Source organism: Quercus lobata, chromosome 2 (assembly GCF_001633185.2).
Source record: "Quercus lobata isolate SW786 chromosome 2, ValleyOak3.0 Primary Assembly, whole genome shotgun sequence".
In the NCBI taxonomy this organism is placed as follows: Eukaryota; Viridiplantae; Streptophyta; class Magnoliopsida; order Fagales; family Fagaceae; genus Quercus; species Quercus lobata.
In genome coordinates, this window is record NC_044905.1 from 51,798,598 (window position 1) to 51,814,950 (window position 16,353).

Sequence of the window (16,353 nt, forward strand, 5' to 3'; positions counted from 1 at the left end):
ACCACCAGTTTTGATTAATAAAGTTAACTTGTCTTTTTCCTTAAAAAAAAAAAAAAAAGTTAATTACTCATTTCCTCACCAAAAAAAAAAAAAAAAGGTTAATATCTCATTTATTACTTATAAGGTCTAACCTTATTTAATATTGAGATTTGGGGAGATTAAAAAAAAAAAAAAAAAAAACACACTCTAGACAATGAGGGGACTCTTGCTCCTCTAGTTCACTACCATTTACAAAAAATCCAATCATATTCCTATATCACACTCTAGCTACTAAGTGACACTTAAGTGGATTGCACTCAAGGTGATCAATACCGTACCATACCGGCCGTACCGCCAGTATGTACCGTACGGTACGTGCACTGGTATAAAACGTCATCATTTCGTACCGATTTAAATACCGACCATGTACCAGCTAATACAGAAATAAGCTTTTTTTTTTTTTTTTTTAGTTTTGTAATTTTTGAATTTTTGTAAGGGTAGAATGGTAACTTATTTGCATTGACTTATTAGTATTATTTGTTTTTTTAGTATGCTAAAGTCTAAAGTCTAAAACTATGAATAATTTGTTCTGAATTGAGGTAATGTTTTATGGTAAACTTTTATTGTTATTAATATATATATATATATATATAATATATATATTTATATTATTTATAAATAAATAAAAAAAAAAACAGAGAAACCCGAAACGGTACACCCATATTGATCGGTACCAAAATATATCGTTCTACTGGTCAAACCGGTACAGCCTCTAGTACAAGAATGACTCCTTTGATTGCACTGCTTCTCACCCCATCCAAAGTCTCAGCAACTTTTTTTTTTTTTTAATGAATAAGAATAGAGTTTAAATCTTACACGTCCATTTCATCTCCATTTGTTCTCCATCATCACATCAATTGTTTATTCTATAACAATAAAAAATCAAATTGATTTGTGTTGTAATGAAGTTTAAATTCCAAATCTGTTATTCGACAATAAAAATTTTATAAGTTGAGCTAATTTTTATTTTAGAAGATTATAAGTTGAGATAATTGAAAACACAAAGTCTAATGATTTTTTTTTTTTTAAATGCGAAGTATTTTTAACACACATAGAGAAAGAGGGGAGAATGTTAAAGAAACCGATAGTGATGTATATCCAAGAGTTAAACCCTTTTGGATATACATCACTGTCAATTTCTTTAATACCTTCTCCTCTGTGTGTGTGTGTGTGTTAAAAATACTTAGTTTTCTCAAAAGAAAAAATAATGGGTTAATCCCACAAAGTCTAATGATTTAATTGTAAACAATTATACAAAGATGTGGGTTCAAGTTATAAATGTTACACATTTTTAAACTATTAATTGTTATCAAACCTGAACAGTGGAGATCTAATTACTTTACATATCACTTTGAATGTGTAAACACCTTTGTAATCTCTTTCTACAATAGTAAGTTTAAATCTTGTTGCTCATAAGCATAGACTATTGTCGAATCACGTAAACCTTGATGCCACTTCTTGTGTGTAGTTGTTAATTTTTCATTCTAGTGTTCTACAATTCCTATGACTTGTTTGGAGATCTTTCTCAAACCTGGAATATTTTCACAATAAATCTTGTGTGGGAATGCCATTCATAGACTCTTTCTCACTACATATTAGCATTAGAGCTTCAACTATTACAACATATACATTAAAAACTTGATTTTTTTAACTGAATTAAGTGTACATTTTGTATAACTTAATTTGGTGAGAGCCCCTAGTGTATAAGAAAAACAGAGAGCTAGGGAAGAGAGAAGATAAGCTAGAGAGAAAAGATTGAAGAATGAATTTCTATAATTGCATTGATTGATTAAAAACTAACTGTACAATGTGTATATATACTAGAGCTCACACAAGGAAGCAAAATAACGAACTCTAACTAACTCCACATTATACGGATCCACTCTAAACAACCAATCCAACCAACTCCAATATTACACGTGTCCATATATACATCTTTTAATTAACTTAAAGCTAAACTACAAGTCATATACTAGAATTTAGGTATCTCAATCGTTTAGCAAGCTTCATGTACATTCTTCCAATACTCTGTTCCATTGCTTTACCTCTTTGCCTGAGCTAATTCTTCAAACATTCTTCACTTCAATGCTTGCATCTGTCTTCTTCTTCTTGTTCTTATTTGTGCATTTATCCAAACTTTGACATTCCCCCTCAAGATGAGAAGCTGAACTATGTATGTTCACCACACTCATCTTGCCTAATAAGTATCTTAATTGTTGACTATTGAGAGCTTTTGTAAGTAAATTAGCCAACTGTGAATGTGTAGGAGTAAAGAGCAGCCTAACAACATTATCTTGCACCTTATCTCTTACTACATGGCAGTCCACTTCTATATGCTTGGTCCTTTCATGAAATACTGGGTTTTCCCCAATGTAAATCGCAGCTTGGTTATCACAAAACAATAGAGCAGGTTAAGGATGATAAATCTCTAAATCCTTCAACAATGCTAATAACCAAGTCATTTCACACACAATAACAGCCATTGCCCCATACTCTGCGTCAGCAGAAGATATAGACACTATGGACTGTTTCTTGGACTTCCATGATATGAGAGAATCACCCAAAAAGATGCAATAACCTATGGTTGACCTCCTGGTATCAATGCAAGATGTCCAATCAGCATCTGTGTAGGCCTTCAAATGGAAATCTAATGCAGCTGATAGAAAAATACCTTGACCAGGACAACTTTTGATGTATTGTAGCACTTTATATGCAGCATCTAGGTGAGGTTTTTTGGGTTTTGACATGAATTGACTTAGTTTGTGAATAGGATATGCAATATCTGGCCTAGTCATAGTCAAATAAAGCAATCTGCCCATCAACCATCTGTACACTCCAGGATCAGCTAACAATTTTCCTTGAAACTTGCTTAACTTCAAATTCTGTTCTATTGGCACCTTGCTAGGCTTACAAGCTGACATTCCAACATCCTTCAAGACTTCCAAAGCATACTTTCATTGACCCAAAGTGATACCCTTGTCTGATCTAGCTGTTGTGAAATTTTAAAATACTCGCAAGTGTACGAACCGTACCGAAGTATAGTTGGACAAGAACGAGGTCGAACCCACAGGGACTTGTATGAACGTAGGAAAATTAATTAAACCTTAACCAAATTAATCCTAATCTAGTTTGAATAAAAATTGGTTGGTTGCAATAAAATAAACTAAGCAAATAATAAAATTAAGCAAATAGTTAAACTAAGCAAAAGATATAACACAATAAAAAGATGTAAACAATTAAGAGAAAGGAATTAAGGTTTTGGAATCCGCCTTGTAAGTCATATCAACATATATTTATGATCATTAATTTTTCCCAACTCACTACATGATAATCTAGAAATCAATCTTGCTATCATGGAAAATATCATCATTAAAACTTATGTTTAAAAATCTAAAGCATGTTCTTCTTCGCTTCTTAAGTATAAAACCAAATCATCAATTGTATCCGTAGCCGAACAAATCACAAGATATATCCAATTCTAAAAATCAAATCATAAATTGTATCCATTGACAGACAAATCACAAGAGATATCTAATTTTATAATCAAGAATTAATAAACCAAGCATTCAATTAATTAAGACAAATCCTAAATCATGAGAAAAACATGATTGAACTCATATCTAGAATTCCATCTTAGTCAATTGATATGAAGCAAGAACAATTTAAATCATTAAAGAACAACTATTGTGGGAAAAATCAAATCACATAAATATTATTGATAATCGTTAACAAGGTTTCATCCTCAACCCTAATTATAAATTTAGCTACTCATAATAATTGAAAGAAAACACAAAAATAAAATACAAAACATTAAATTAGACAAATAAAATAAAACTAACTGTCATAGAAGAAAACCAAAGAAGTAGCCGCAATCTCTATACATTCAGCCCTCATCCCTAGCACTAGCCTCTGCCTCCGCCTCAGCCTCCTCGAATTTTGCCCTAAAGAGTCCTTAAATAGGTCAAGGAATCCTATTACAAGTTGAATTCCCGTTTAGAGAAAATCCCAGATTTTTAGGCTTCATTTAACCGACAGTTTTGGCCCATTTAACTTCAGAATTTGGACTTTTGGTAAACTAAAAAGTTGTAGCCCTTTAAGTTATCGTTCCAGCCCAACTTGAATCATCTCGATTGGACATCTGAGCCGAAAGTTATGCCAAAAATACTAACTGATGTGCAGTCTGGAATCCTAATCCGAATTGGACTTGGATTTGGTGTTTTCTTGGATTCATGCCTGGCTGAATGTAAGTTGGCTTGATTCAATTGGCTTAGCCCCACTTTGCATGTAAAGCCCTTGTTACCTACAACACAAAGATATTATATAATTAGTCACAAAATAACATAAAAGTAAGGCTAAATATGTAGATATGTGAGTACTTTATTGTATATATTTCATGCACATCACTAGCTATCTCAAGTCCAAGAAAATACTTTAAACCTCCAAGATCTTTAAGTTTGAAGTGTTGATCTAAAGAAATCTTAAGCTCCTCAACTGCTTGAACATTGTTGCTAGCTATGAAAATATCATCAACATAAACCACCAAAGCTATGAAGGAATCATTGAACTTCTTTGTAAATAAAGAGTAGTCAGCTTTGGACTGTTTAAAACCATGATGCTTAATGCCAGAACAAAACTTTGTATTCCACTGCCTTGAAGCCTGTTAAATCCCATATAAAGACTTATTCAATTTGCAAACAACATTCCCCCATTTGCTGTGAAAACCTTGAAGGAGTTGCATGTACACCTCCTCATGAAGATCACTATCCAAAAAAGCATTATTGACATCTAATTGAACCAAATGCCAACCTTTCACAGCAGATATGGCAAGAAGTATCTTGACAGTAGTTAACTTAGCAATTAGTGAGAAGGTATCAGTAAAATCCAGCCCCTCTTGTTGAGTGAATCCCTTAGCAACTAACCTTGCTTTATATCTCTCCACAGAGCCATCAGCCTTGTATTTTACCCTATAAACCCATTTACAGCCAGTTGCTTTTTTATTTGAACGCAAAGGGGTAAGGGTCCAGGTATTATTAGAAACCAAAGCATTTAGCATTCATAGCTTCTTGCCATTTAGGATCCTTGCCAGCCGCATGATAGAATCTTGGTTTAGGAATAAAGGTAATGGCAGAACAAAAATTGGCATATGAAGAAGAGAGGAGTGAAGTATCAACATAATCAAAAAGAGGATATCTGGTAGTGACTAAGGAAGTACCTGACTTGCTGAGTGGATTAGATTGGGAAAGTTTAGTAGACATGATGTTGCTGCATTTGTAGTCTTGTAAGTAGGAAGGAGGATTGGTAGGCCTAGATGATCTTCTTAGGGAAGGAAGAGTAGTAAGTTGAACTATATATGGTCCTTGAGGAAGAGGTAAAGAACCAGGCGCTATAGAACCTAGTGAGATGGGATCAGAAGAACTAGAAGCTGGGATGATGGGTTTTGGTATAACAGAATCTGATATAACAGAAACAAAAGAATCTAAAGATGAATCAAACACCCAATGAGGACTAGAATCATAAGATGGAACATTTAAAGAAGGTGTAAGAGGTTCTGAAAACATGGGATCATGTGGAATAGTCACATTAGGACAGATATGAGGAAATGAAATGGAAGTATATAGGGAATAGGCTGAAGAAATGAAAGGGAAAATAGTTTCATGAAAAGAGACATCCCTTGAAAAAAAAATTTGTTTTGTAAGCAAGTTTAACAACTTGTAACCCTTAACACCAAAAGAGTAACCAAGAAAAACACAAGGAATAGACCTAGGTAAGAACTTAGACCTATTATGAGACAATGTGGAAGCAAAGCAAAGGCAGCCAAAAACTCTTAAGTGATGATAAGAAGGAACCTTGTCATAAAGCTTCTCAAAAGGGGTTTTATGATCTAAAACAACACTAGGCAGCCTATTTATGATGTAAACTGCTATCAAAACACAATCTCCCTAATAACAAAGTGGTATGTTAGACTGAAATTTCAATGCACTTGCAATGTTTAGTGTTAGGACATATGTGATTCACTTGTTAGGAACATATGTCACTATTTTATTTAATTGGCTAATCCTTTGACAAAACGCACTTTACTTGTATTTGGGTAGAATTAGGATGTGTTTAATACTTCAAGAAACTTTGTTTTAAGATCAAGTGTTGAAGCTATGCAAGTCTGTCCAAGATTCAAGTCTGAAAAGTGTCTGTCATTAAAGCTCAACAGCTAGCTATCTATCGAGCTTGAAGAGCTGTTCCAACTCCGTGGCTTGACAGCAGCTTGACAGATAGGGTATCTGTCAAGGTTTAAGAAAAACAGAATTTCAAATTTGTTTTAACTCTAATCTATGATTATGTGTTTGGACTTTCTTTTCTCACAACCCTAGATATATAAAATGATTATTTTAAGGGCCATCAAAGTGGACATAAGTTACACAAGTGCTGAGCAAAGTTTGTTCAAGCAAATTGTGACCGGAGACAGAGTTTGCCCTAATTCATCGTTTTTGTGTAGAAGTTGATATGTTTGTACACCGTAGGGTTTTGTAACCAAGCATTTTCTTGATCTTTATCGTCTGGATGAACTGAAGAACTTTGCAGCCAACAACCTTCTCTAGTTGGTGATTAAAGTCACGTATTGGGATCCGCGCAATTGGTTAGTAACGTATTGAGAGCCGTGCATCAAAAGGAGAGATTGTCATTACAGAACAAGTCCAATTGGGTATTGGGGTAAGGGTTCAACTGTAGGTTGGTATAAGGTACTTAGATTCCTTTACTTGTAACCGCTTGTTTTGATAATAGTGGATTCTCGGGAGTGGTAACCTTAAAATCACCCGGTGGGGTTTTTGTCGAGTTGGTTTTCCTTATTCGTAAACAAATCATCGTGCTAATTTATTTTCCGCTGCACTTAGTTTAATTGGTGATTTGTTTGTGCTATCACATATTTGCATGTTAATTTGATTAATTAATAAACTTGGCTAATTAATCAATTAATTCATCACAAGGGGTCAATTCATTTTTGGCCTATCATTTAGGATATGTTGATGCTTTCTTTCCACTATTGAATTTTGTTGTGGAGTAGCAACATAAGAATGTTGATAAACAATCCCATGTTGAGCATAAAAATCTTTGTGGAAAAATTTTGAGCATTATCAGTTCTAAACACTTTGATATTAGTTTGAAATTGAGTATGTATCACTTTGTAAAATGAAATCAACAAAGGCCTAGTTTCTAATTTAGATTTCATAAGGTAAACCCATGTGGACCTTCTAGCATCATCTACAATGGTAAGAAAATATTTAATATCATCATGTATAGCTTTGGCAAAGGCTCCCCATACATCACAGTGAATCAAATCAAAGGCATGATCAGATAAGTGGTTAGCCATTGACAGAAACACAATGCTCTGATACCATATAAGAAAAACAGAGAGCTAGGGAAGAGAGAAGATAAGCTAGAGAGAAAGGATTGAAGAATGAATTTCTATAATTGCATATGTGCGCGCCATAAACGAAATTATTGGGTTTAACCTCACTTGGGCTCACAACTTATTTATAAGGTGGGCTTTGTGAGCCCAAGTGAGGTTAAGCCCAATAATCTCATTTCCGGTGCGCACAACATTAATTGATTAAAAACTAACTGTACAATGTGTATATATACTAGAACTCACACAAGGAAGAAAAATAATAAACTCTTAACTCCACATTATATGGATCCACTCTAAACAACCAATCCAACCAACTCCAATATTACACGTGTCCATATATACGTCTTCTAATTAACTTAAAGCTAAACTACAAGTCGTATACTAGAACTCAGGTATCTTAGTCATTTAGCAAGCTTCATGTACATTCTTCCAATACTCTGTTCCATTGCTCTGCCTCTCTGCCTAAGCTAATTCTTCAAACATTCTTCACTTCAATGCTTGCATCTGTCTTCTTCTTCTTGTTCTTATCTGTGCATTTATCCAAATTTTGACATAGTGACACAGTAAACCTTAATAGATATGAAATAGTACTTTAGATTGTTATACTTTAATGAGTTTATATGGAAAAATTAAAATGTTAGGATTTATTTTAAGATAAGAGATGAACTATTGTGATTTTTTTTTTTACACTTTTCCCTTTATGGGTTTACTTTGAAATATCTTGTAAGAAATTATCTTTATGGCACATGTAAAGAACCTGGTAAAATTGATTTTTAATTTTATTCTATATTTAATCATTCAATTAGAATTTTACTAGTTCATATTAGGATTGTACACGATGCAATGCGGCCAGTTTTTGTGACCATTTTTGCACCATACCGGAACCTTCGGTTTCCTAAAAACCCAAGCCGCCACTGCGCTTGAGGAACGGTTCTCCAACAATATCAGTGGCGGTTTCAGTCGGCGTAGTGGTTGGTTTCCACCTATCTAATAGAGAGAGGAAGAGAGATCTAAAACCAAAATCAAACCCAAAACACTCTCAAAGGATTCAAACCAGAAATCAAAACTTAGATCAAATCAAAATATCAAAAGATTCAAAACCCTCTACAAACCCAAATATTAAAACCCAAACAAGGTAAAGATTCTTAGGACTAACCATCAATTAACTCACCTGCGAAGTCCAATCGACCACTAGGCGATCGAGGCAGAGCCAACAACTTGAAGATCTGACCTGGGTGGTAGTAAAAGTAGAGGTGGTTTGAAGACAAAAAGTTGAAATGGACATGGGTTTTGTGTTGTGGGTGGGGGTGGAGATCTGAATTGAAGGGAGTAGAAATCTCAAGTTTTGTATATATATAAGCAAATCGGTTTGATTCAGTGTTCATCGGAATCCAAAAACCTTCGCTGACAACCGTAGATACCGACTTCAGTGCTTGAAAATCGCTACCGACCACCATGCCTAATACCTATGGTGGAGGCTTGAGGCGAGCGGATCGGTCCGACTCCAGCCACTTCTGTCGGTGGCAGGCGGTGCTTGTACAACCCTAGTTCATATACAAACACAATCACAATAAATGCTTATTAATAATGACCATAATTATCAAATTTTATATTTATATTTTGTTAAACTTTCTCTTGTACCGTATAGATTATTGACTAGTATGTGTGTGTGTGTGTGTGTATATATATACTAGCCATTGACTAATGCAACACATAGGAAAGTTTGACTGAAAAAAGTATTTATACATGATACATGTTTAATTAATAAGTATTAATAAAAAAAATGTTAAATAAAAAAAATTTAGAAAAGATTTTACCTAATTTAATAAAATCTTATTTGTTTAGAGAAGACCAAACATAATTTAATCATAATTTTGTTGGTTTCCATTTCTCCAAAAAAAAAAAAAATGTTAGTTTTGGGCTATTTTATCATAAAAGAACCATTAACTCTAGATTTTTAAGTTAATTTTTCTTTTTTTTTTTATAAATCCACAGTCAATGATGGGAAATTTGCCTTCAGTATGTACCGTACATAATTTAATTCAAATGTACTATTAAATTTGTAGTACATTAATATGTACGAAAGAAATTTGAAGATATTTTACCTTCAAATCAGTTTTGTGGAAAATTCTTCCAACTAATATATGTGATTGTTAAAATGATTATCTATAAGACAAAATTTGGTTACAAATTTGATTGTAGTCTTAACAATAAGAATATAACATGTGTTTACATACAAAACCACACTTAAATGATTGTATATAATCATATTAAGTGAGTAATGTACATTGCACATAATATGAATACTTCATTTTTGTATTGTTAGTAACAAAGTTTTTAGTCAAACTCTATTCTTATTTATTTGCATTTTTAGTTAAATAACATTTTTGATTAAAATAATATATGCAAATAATCTTATAAATCATCATCTAATTTAATAAATTAGTGGAGATCTCTTTTGGATTGAAAATTTTATCTAGAAAATGTGTCACCACCGGTTATTAGGGATCGTTTACTTCAAATATGTTCACTTCAAAAGGACAAGAAATTTGGAATTTTGGAGTGTGGAATGTGGACTAGTCTAAGAGTGGTGTAAATGTGAATTGAATTGAGTTTGAACCACCCAATTTTGGATTGTGACTAGTGAGCTTTTTCTTGTCCTGCACTCTGGGTGTGTCCAAAAGAATCCAAAGAATACATCCCTGCATGATGACCCTTTGTCACGTGAAGAGGCACAAGTAACTCATGCTTTCCTCGTGAACAAGTTCTTTAGTTCAGTGCCACCTTTTTGTTAGCAGTTAGCTTTTGTTTTCCCAGAGATAACTTATTAAGAAAAATGTTCCCCAAGGAACACATCACTCTTCATCAGTCCTGACCTGGCGAACAAGAAATGTGAGGAATGAGTCCTATCAAGTTTCAACGATAACGACACAAGACTCAAGAGTACCACACACCAGCATAATAAATTTAGTGGCACAGATTTTTGGGACAAATCCAAAAAAGAAAAAAAAAAAATTGTTTGCTTCTTGTGATAAATAAAATTGAATTTTATGAATTATGACAATCTAATCAGAAGGTCTTTTCCATGTTACTTGTATGGCGATTATTTTTTTTTAATACCTAATCATGTACATAATACCATACCATTGAAAATTTTAAATAATGTAACACTTTTTTTTAGAAGATTAAATAATATAAGATGAGATATGTTTTTAAATTATTAATGTTTTTTTTATACAAGATAGAAATTATATTTTAACATAATCTAAATATATGTGTGTGTGAAGCTCTTTCCTGAAGACTTGAACATTCAACCTTTACCCCTCACACCTCATGAATATTTCTACTTGTGGAATGACCATCATGTCAAGGGTGCGTGGTGGTTAAATTATTAATACTTAAGTGGAATAATAAAATGAAAATGTTTTTTTTCATTCATTCATCTTCTGTATATATTAAAAGGATTCAGAAAGTTAGTTATTGTTTTTTTTTCCTGTCAGAAATACCCTTAAATTAATTAACCAACAGCTTAAAAATGGGGTTAAAATAGTAAATTAGCAAAAGAAAGTTAGTTATTGCTTTTTTTCTGTCAAAAATACCCCTACCTAAAACTTAAAAATGAGGTTAAAATAATAAATTGATAAAAATAATAAATTCTTACTTTTATGTTGAAATGTCTTCCTGCTTCTAATAAACTCCTACTTTTACGTTAATTTAAATTCCTACTTCTACTCTCTAACTCCCTACAAAATAGAATCACTCTTTTATTAGTTTTAAAACTTCTCAAATCTACAAAACTCATCCCACGTACTCCTTTTTTTTTTTTTTTTGTGATTAATCTTTACCCAAAAAATAGAAAAGCCTCTGCAAACCCAAATATTAAAACCCAAACAAGGTAAAGATTCTTAGGACTAACCATCGATTGACTCACCTACGAAGTCCAATCGACCACTAGGCGATGGAGGTAGAGAAGACAACTTGAAGATCTGACCTGGGTGGCAGTAAAAGTAGAGGTGGTTTGAAGACAAAAAGCTGAAATGGATGTGGGTTTTGTGTTGTGGGTGGGGGTGGAGATTTGACTTGAAGGGAGTAGAAATCTCAAGTTTTGTATATATATAAGCAAATTAGTTTGATTCAGTGTTCATTGGAATCCAAAAACCTTCGCCGACAACCGTAGATACCGACTTTAGTACTTGAAAATCGCTACCGACCACCATGCCTAATACTTATGGTGGAGGCTTGAGGCGAGCAGATCGGTCCGACTCCAACCACTTCTGTCGATGGCGGGCAGTGCTTGTACAACCCTAGTTCATATACAAACACAATCACAATAAATGCTTATTAATAATGACCATAATTATCAAATTTTATATTTATATTTTGTTAAACTTTCTCTTGTATCGTATAGATTATTGACTAGTATGTGTGTGTATATATATATACTAGCCGTTGACCAATGCAACACATAGGAAAGTTTGATTGAAAAAGGTATTTATACATGATACATGTTTAATTAATAAGTATTAACAAAAAAATGTTAAATAAAAAAAATTTAGAAAAGATTTTACCTAATTTAATAAAATCTTTTTTGTTTAGAGAAGACCAAACATAATTTAATCATAATTTTGTTGGTTTCCATTTCTCCAAAAAAAAAAAAAAATGTTAGTTTTGGGCTATTTTATCATAAAAGAACCATTAACTCTAGATTTTTATGTTTGTTTGATTTTTTTTTTTTTAAATCCACAGTCGATGATGGGAAATTTGCCTTCAGTATGTACCGTACATAATTTAATTCAAATGTACTATTAAATTTGTAGTGCAATATGTACGAAAGAAATTTGAAGATATTTTACCTTCAAATCAGTTTTGTGGAAAATTCTTCCAACTAATATATGTGATTGTTAAAATGATTATCTATAAGATAAAATTTGGTTACAAATTTGATTGTAGTCTTAACAATAAGAATATAACATGTGTTTACATACAAAACCACACTGAAATGATTGTATATAATCATATTAAGTGAGTAATGTACATTGCACATAATATGAATACTTCATTTTTGTATTGTTAGTAACAAAGTTTTTAGTCAAGCTCTATTCTTATTTATTTGCATTTTTAGTTAAATAACATTTTTAATTAAAATAATATATGCAAATAATTTTATAAATCATCATCTAATTTAATAAATTAGTGGAGATCTCTTTTGGATTGAAAATTTTATCTAGAAAATGTGTCACCACCGGTTATTAGGGATCGTTTACTTCAAATATGTTCACTTCAAAAGGACAAGAAATTTGGAATTTTGGAGTGTGGAATGTGGACTAGTCTAAGAGTGGTGTAAATGTGAATTGAATTGAGTTTGAACCACCCAATTTTGGATTGTGACTAGTGAGCTTTTTCTTGTCCTGCACTCTGGGTGTGTCCAAAAGAATCCAAAGAATACATCCCTGCATGATGACCCTTTGTCACGTGAAGAGGCACAAGTAACTCATGCTTTCCACGTGAACAAGTTCTTTAGTTCAGTGCCACCTTTTTGTTAGCAGTTAGCTTTTGTTTTCCCAGAGATAACTTATTAAGAAAAATGTTCCCCAAGGAACACATCACTCTTCATCAGTCCTGACCTGGCGAACAAGAAATGTGAGGAATGAGTCCTATCAAGTTTCAACGATAACGACCAGGGGCGGTCTAACATAATTTGGGGTCTAAGGCGAAAAATTTATACGGGATCTTTAATATGTAAATATTAATTAAACAAAATTATTTAATACTAATCAAATTAAGGTTAATTTGATACATTTAATACATAAATAATACCAACTAGACTAATGTTAATTTCATATAGAGAATTGAATATCATAGTTGAATTATAAATATTAATAAAAAGAAATAAAAATATATTGCGATTGAAAAAGATACTTTATTTTGGATATAAGACGATGCATAGTTAAATAAAGTTATAATCTAATTTTTAATTTTATATTTTGATTTTAAGAGAGAGAGATAGATATTATTTGGTGTGTGACTTTGTAGGATATTAGTTTACAAAAATCAAAGTCTCAAACTATCAAGGGAGATTAATCTATAATTGATGATTTAACACATTTGCAACATCTTTTTGAAATATTTTAGGGTTTCAATTGAGTTAAGGTTCTATTGATCTCGTAATTTGAGAGTCTTAATAGAAATGAAAAAAAAAATGCGCTAATTAAAAGCACTATAAAATGTTCAAAATATAATGTGACATAATCTCTCATTGATGAATTTCATCAATTTAACTAATGAATGTTTATATCACTTTTTTGTGATTAATAACATGACAATTTGTAAGTCAATAGTAAAATTTGTAGTACCCTTAACATCACTAATAAAAAAAAATATACAACCTTTAGAAAATATATATATAATTTTATAAAAATTTGGGTTTTTAACTATGAAAAGTTGGGCCTTTTTTTCTTAAGAAAATTTTTATTTTTTGGTGGAGCCTTAGGCCTAGGCCTTGAGCCGGCCCTGATAACGACACAAGACTCAAGAGTACCACACACCAGCATAATAAATTTAGTGGCACAGATTTTTGGGACAAATCCAAAAAAGAAAAAAAAATTGGTTGCTTCTTGTTATAAATAAAATTGAATTTTATGAATTATGACAATCTAATCAGAAGTTCTTTTCCATGTTACTTGTATGGCGATTTTTATTTTTTTTAATACCTAATCATGTACATAATAACATACCATATAAAAATTTAAATAATGTAACACTCTTTTTTTAGAAGATTAAATAATATAAGACAACATATGTTTTTAAATTATTAATGTTTTTTTATATAAGATAGAAATTATATTTTAATACAATCTAAGTGTATATGTGTGTGAAGCTCTCTCCTGGAGATTTGAACCTTCGACCTTTATCTCTCACACCCCATAAATATTTATACTTGTGGAATGACTATCATGCTAAGGGTACGCGGTGGTTAAATTATTAATACTTAAGTGGAATAATAAAATGAAAATGTTTTTTTCATTCATTCATCTTTATATATTAAGAGGATTCATAAAATTAGTTACCAACTCTCTCAATTCTCTTTAACACCCCTAATATTTATTTAACATTATTGCAAACAAATAAATAAATGAGGATATACAAGTAATTTGAAGTTCTTATATTTAGGAGGAATTTAATTTAAACTCAAATGCTATTACACATAACGTGTTTGAATTCCACTCTCCCACATTTTAGGCTATGTTTGTTTCAGGTGAAAAAGAAATTTGGAAAATATTTTACACCCTTAAGTGTGTTTGGGTGCATATGAAAATACGGTTAAACTGAAAATATATTTTAGTTGGCCATAAATTAAGGCCTTTAGACTTGGAAATGATTTTAAATAGTGATTTTACCTTTAACCAATATCCACTCTCCTCACTGACTCATGCCAAGCCGAAGGAACTAGGGAGAGAGATACCCAAGGTCAAGCCCGTGCCCACCTACCTCCTCTCATCGATTTGCCTTCTCTCTCTTTCCCTTTGACCAACCAAAGCTGGATCGGACACTACATGTCACCGATCTTGTGCCTTCACTCAGGAACCACACCCTTTCTTCCACTCTCACTCACAGCACTCTCGATCTGGATCAGTCTCACCCTCCCTCCGCAGCTTTCCCCAAGCAACACCACTCCACAGTGGTCTTCTCTCTCTTATCTTACTTTTTCTCTATAACTTGAACCAAACCCCCCCCACTTCTTTTTGTTTTTGATCTCTGATTTTGTTGTTGTTGTGGAGGTGTTTTGGTGGGTTTTGTGTGGGTGATGGTGGATTTTTTGTGGGTGGTGGTGGCAACATAGCAGCGGTGGCAGTTTTTTCCCTCTTCCTGATCTGGATTTTGTGTGGGTGGTGGTGGGTTGTGCTTGTCCTTGGTGGTGGTGGCTGGCTTGGGCTTACTTTTTCTGAAAATAGATTTATTTACATCAAATTCCAAACACAAGAAATAATTTTCCAGCATAATTTCTACAACGTAGTCAAACAATAGAAAATGTTTTTCTTTACGTAAAATATTTTCAACTGAAATATTTTACACTTGAAAAACATTTTACATATTGCCAAACACAACCTTAACTCCTATAATACCGTTTTACTCACAAATTTAAAATTTTTAATTGCCCTTAACTTCTTTCTAAGAAAAATTGTTTTTAACTTATGATACTTATCTGGGCCTTTTTTGTCCTAACTGGTCACAAAATTTGACCAACGGAGCAACGAAGCATAAAAGACCAAACTTCAATTTTGAATCTATGACTTTATCACCACTTTCACATGGCTGGGTACGATTTCTCTTTCTTTGAATTTTTTTTTTTTTTTTTTTAAAGATAAAATCTCTCTGATCTTTTATTTTTATGAGAAACAGTAGATGGTTTTACTTTATATTGAATTCACATTCAATCGTATACTACTAGCAATATATGGTGGTGATTCTTCAACCCATATAATACCTGCCCTAGTAAACCATAATTTGCAATGAAGACCATCTGGGCAGTTTTTTTATTTTTTATTCTTAAAGTTCATTCGTGTTTTTGCAGGAACAAGATATGGTTTATTGCTACCATGGATTTAAGATATCATATAATTTTGTTGTTATTTGGTTGATATTTGTATTAGGGTATGAAGGTGTTAAACAATTATTATTGTTTAGATTTTTTTTTTTTTTTTTTAAAAAAAGATTCTAATTGTACGTTTAGATGGTTTAATTTGATAATTTTTTATTTTTTATTTTCTTATAATCATGTGGAGATGGGATTTCAACTAGTCACAATAAAAGATACTATTATCATAGGAACTTCACTTAAACCCCTTTTAATTTGTTGAATTTGAGTTTCTATAGTTTAGGAAATTTGGCATTTCAAAAAAATATGAAATGCT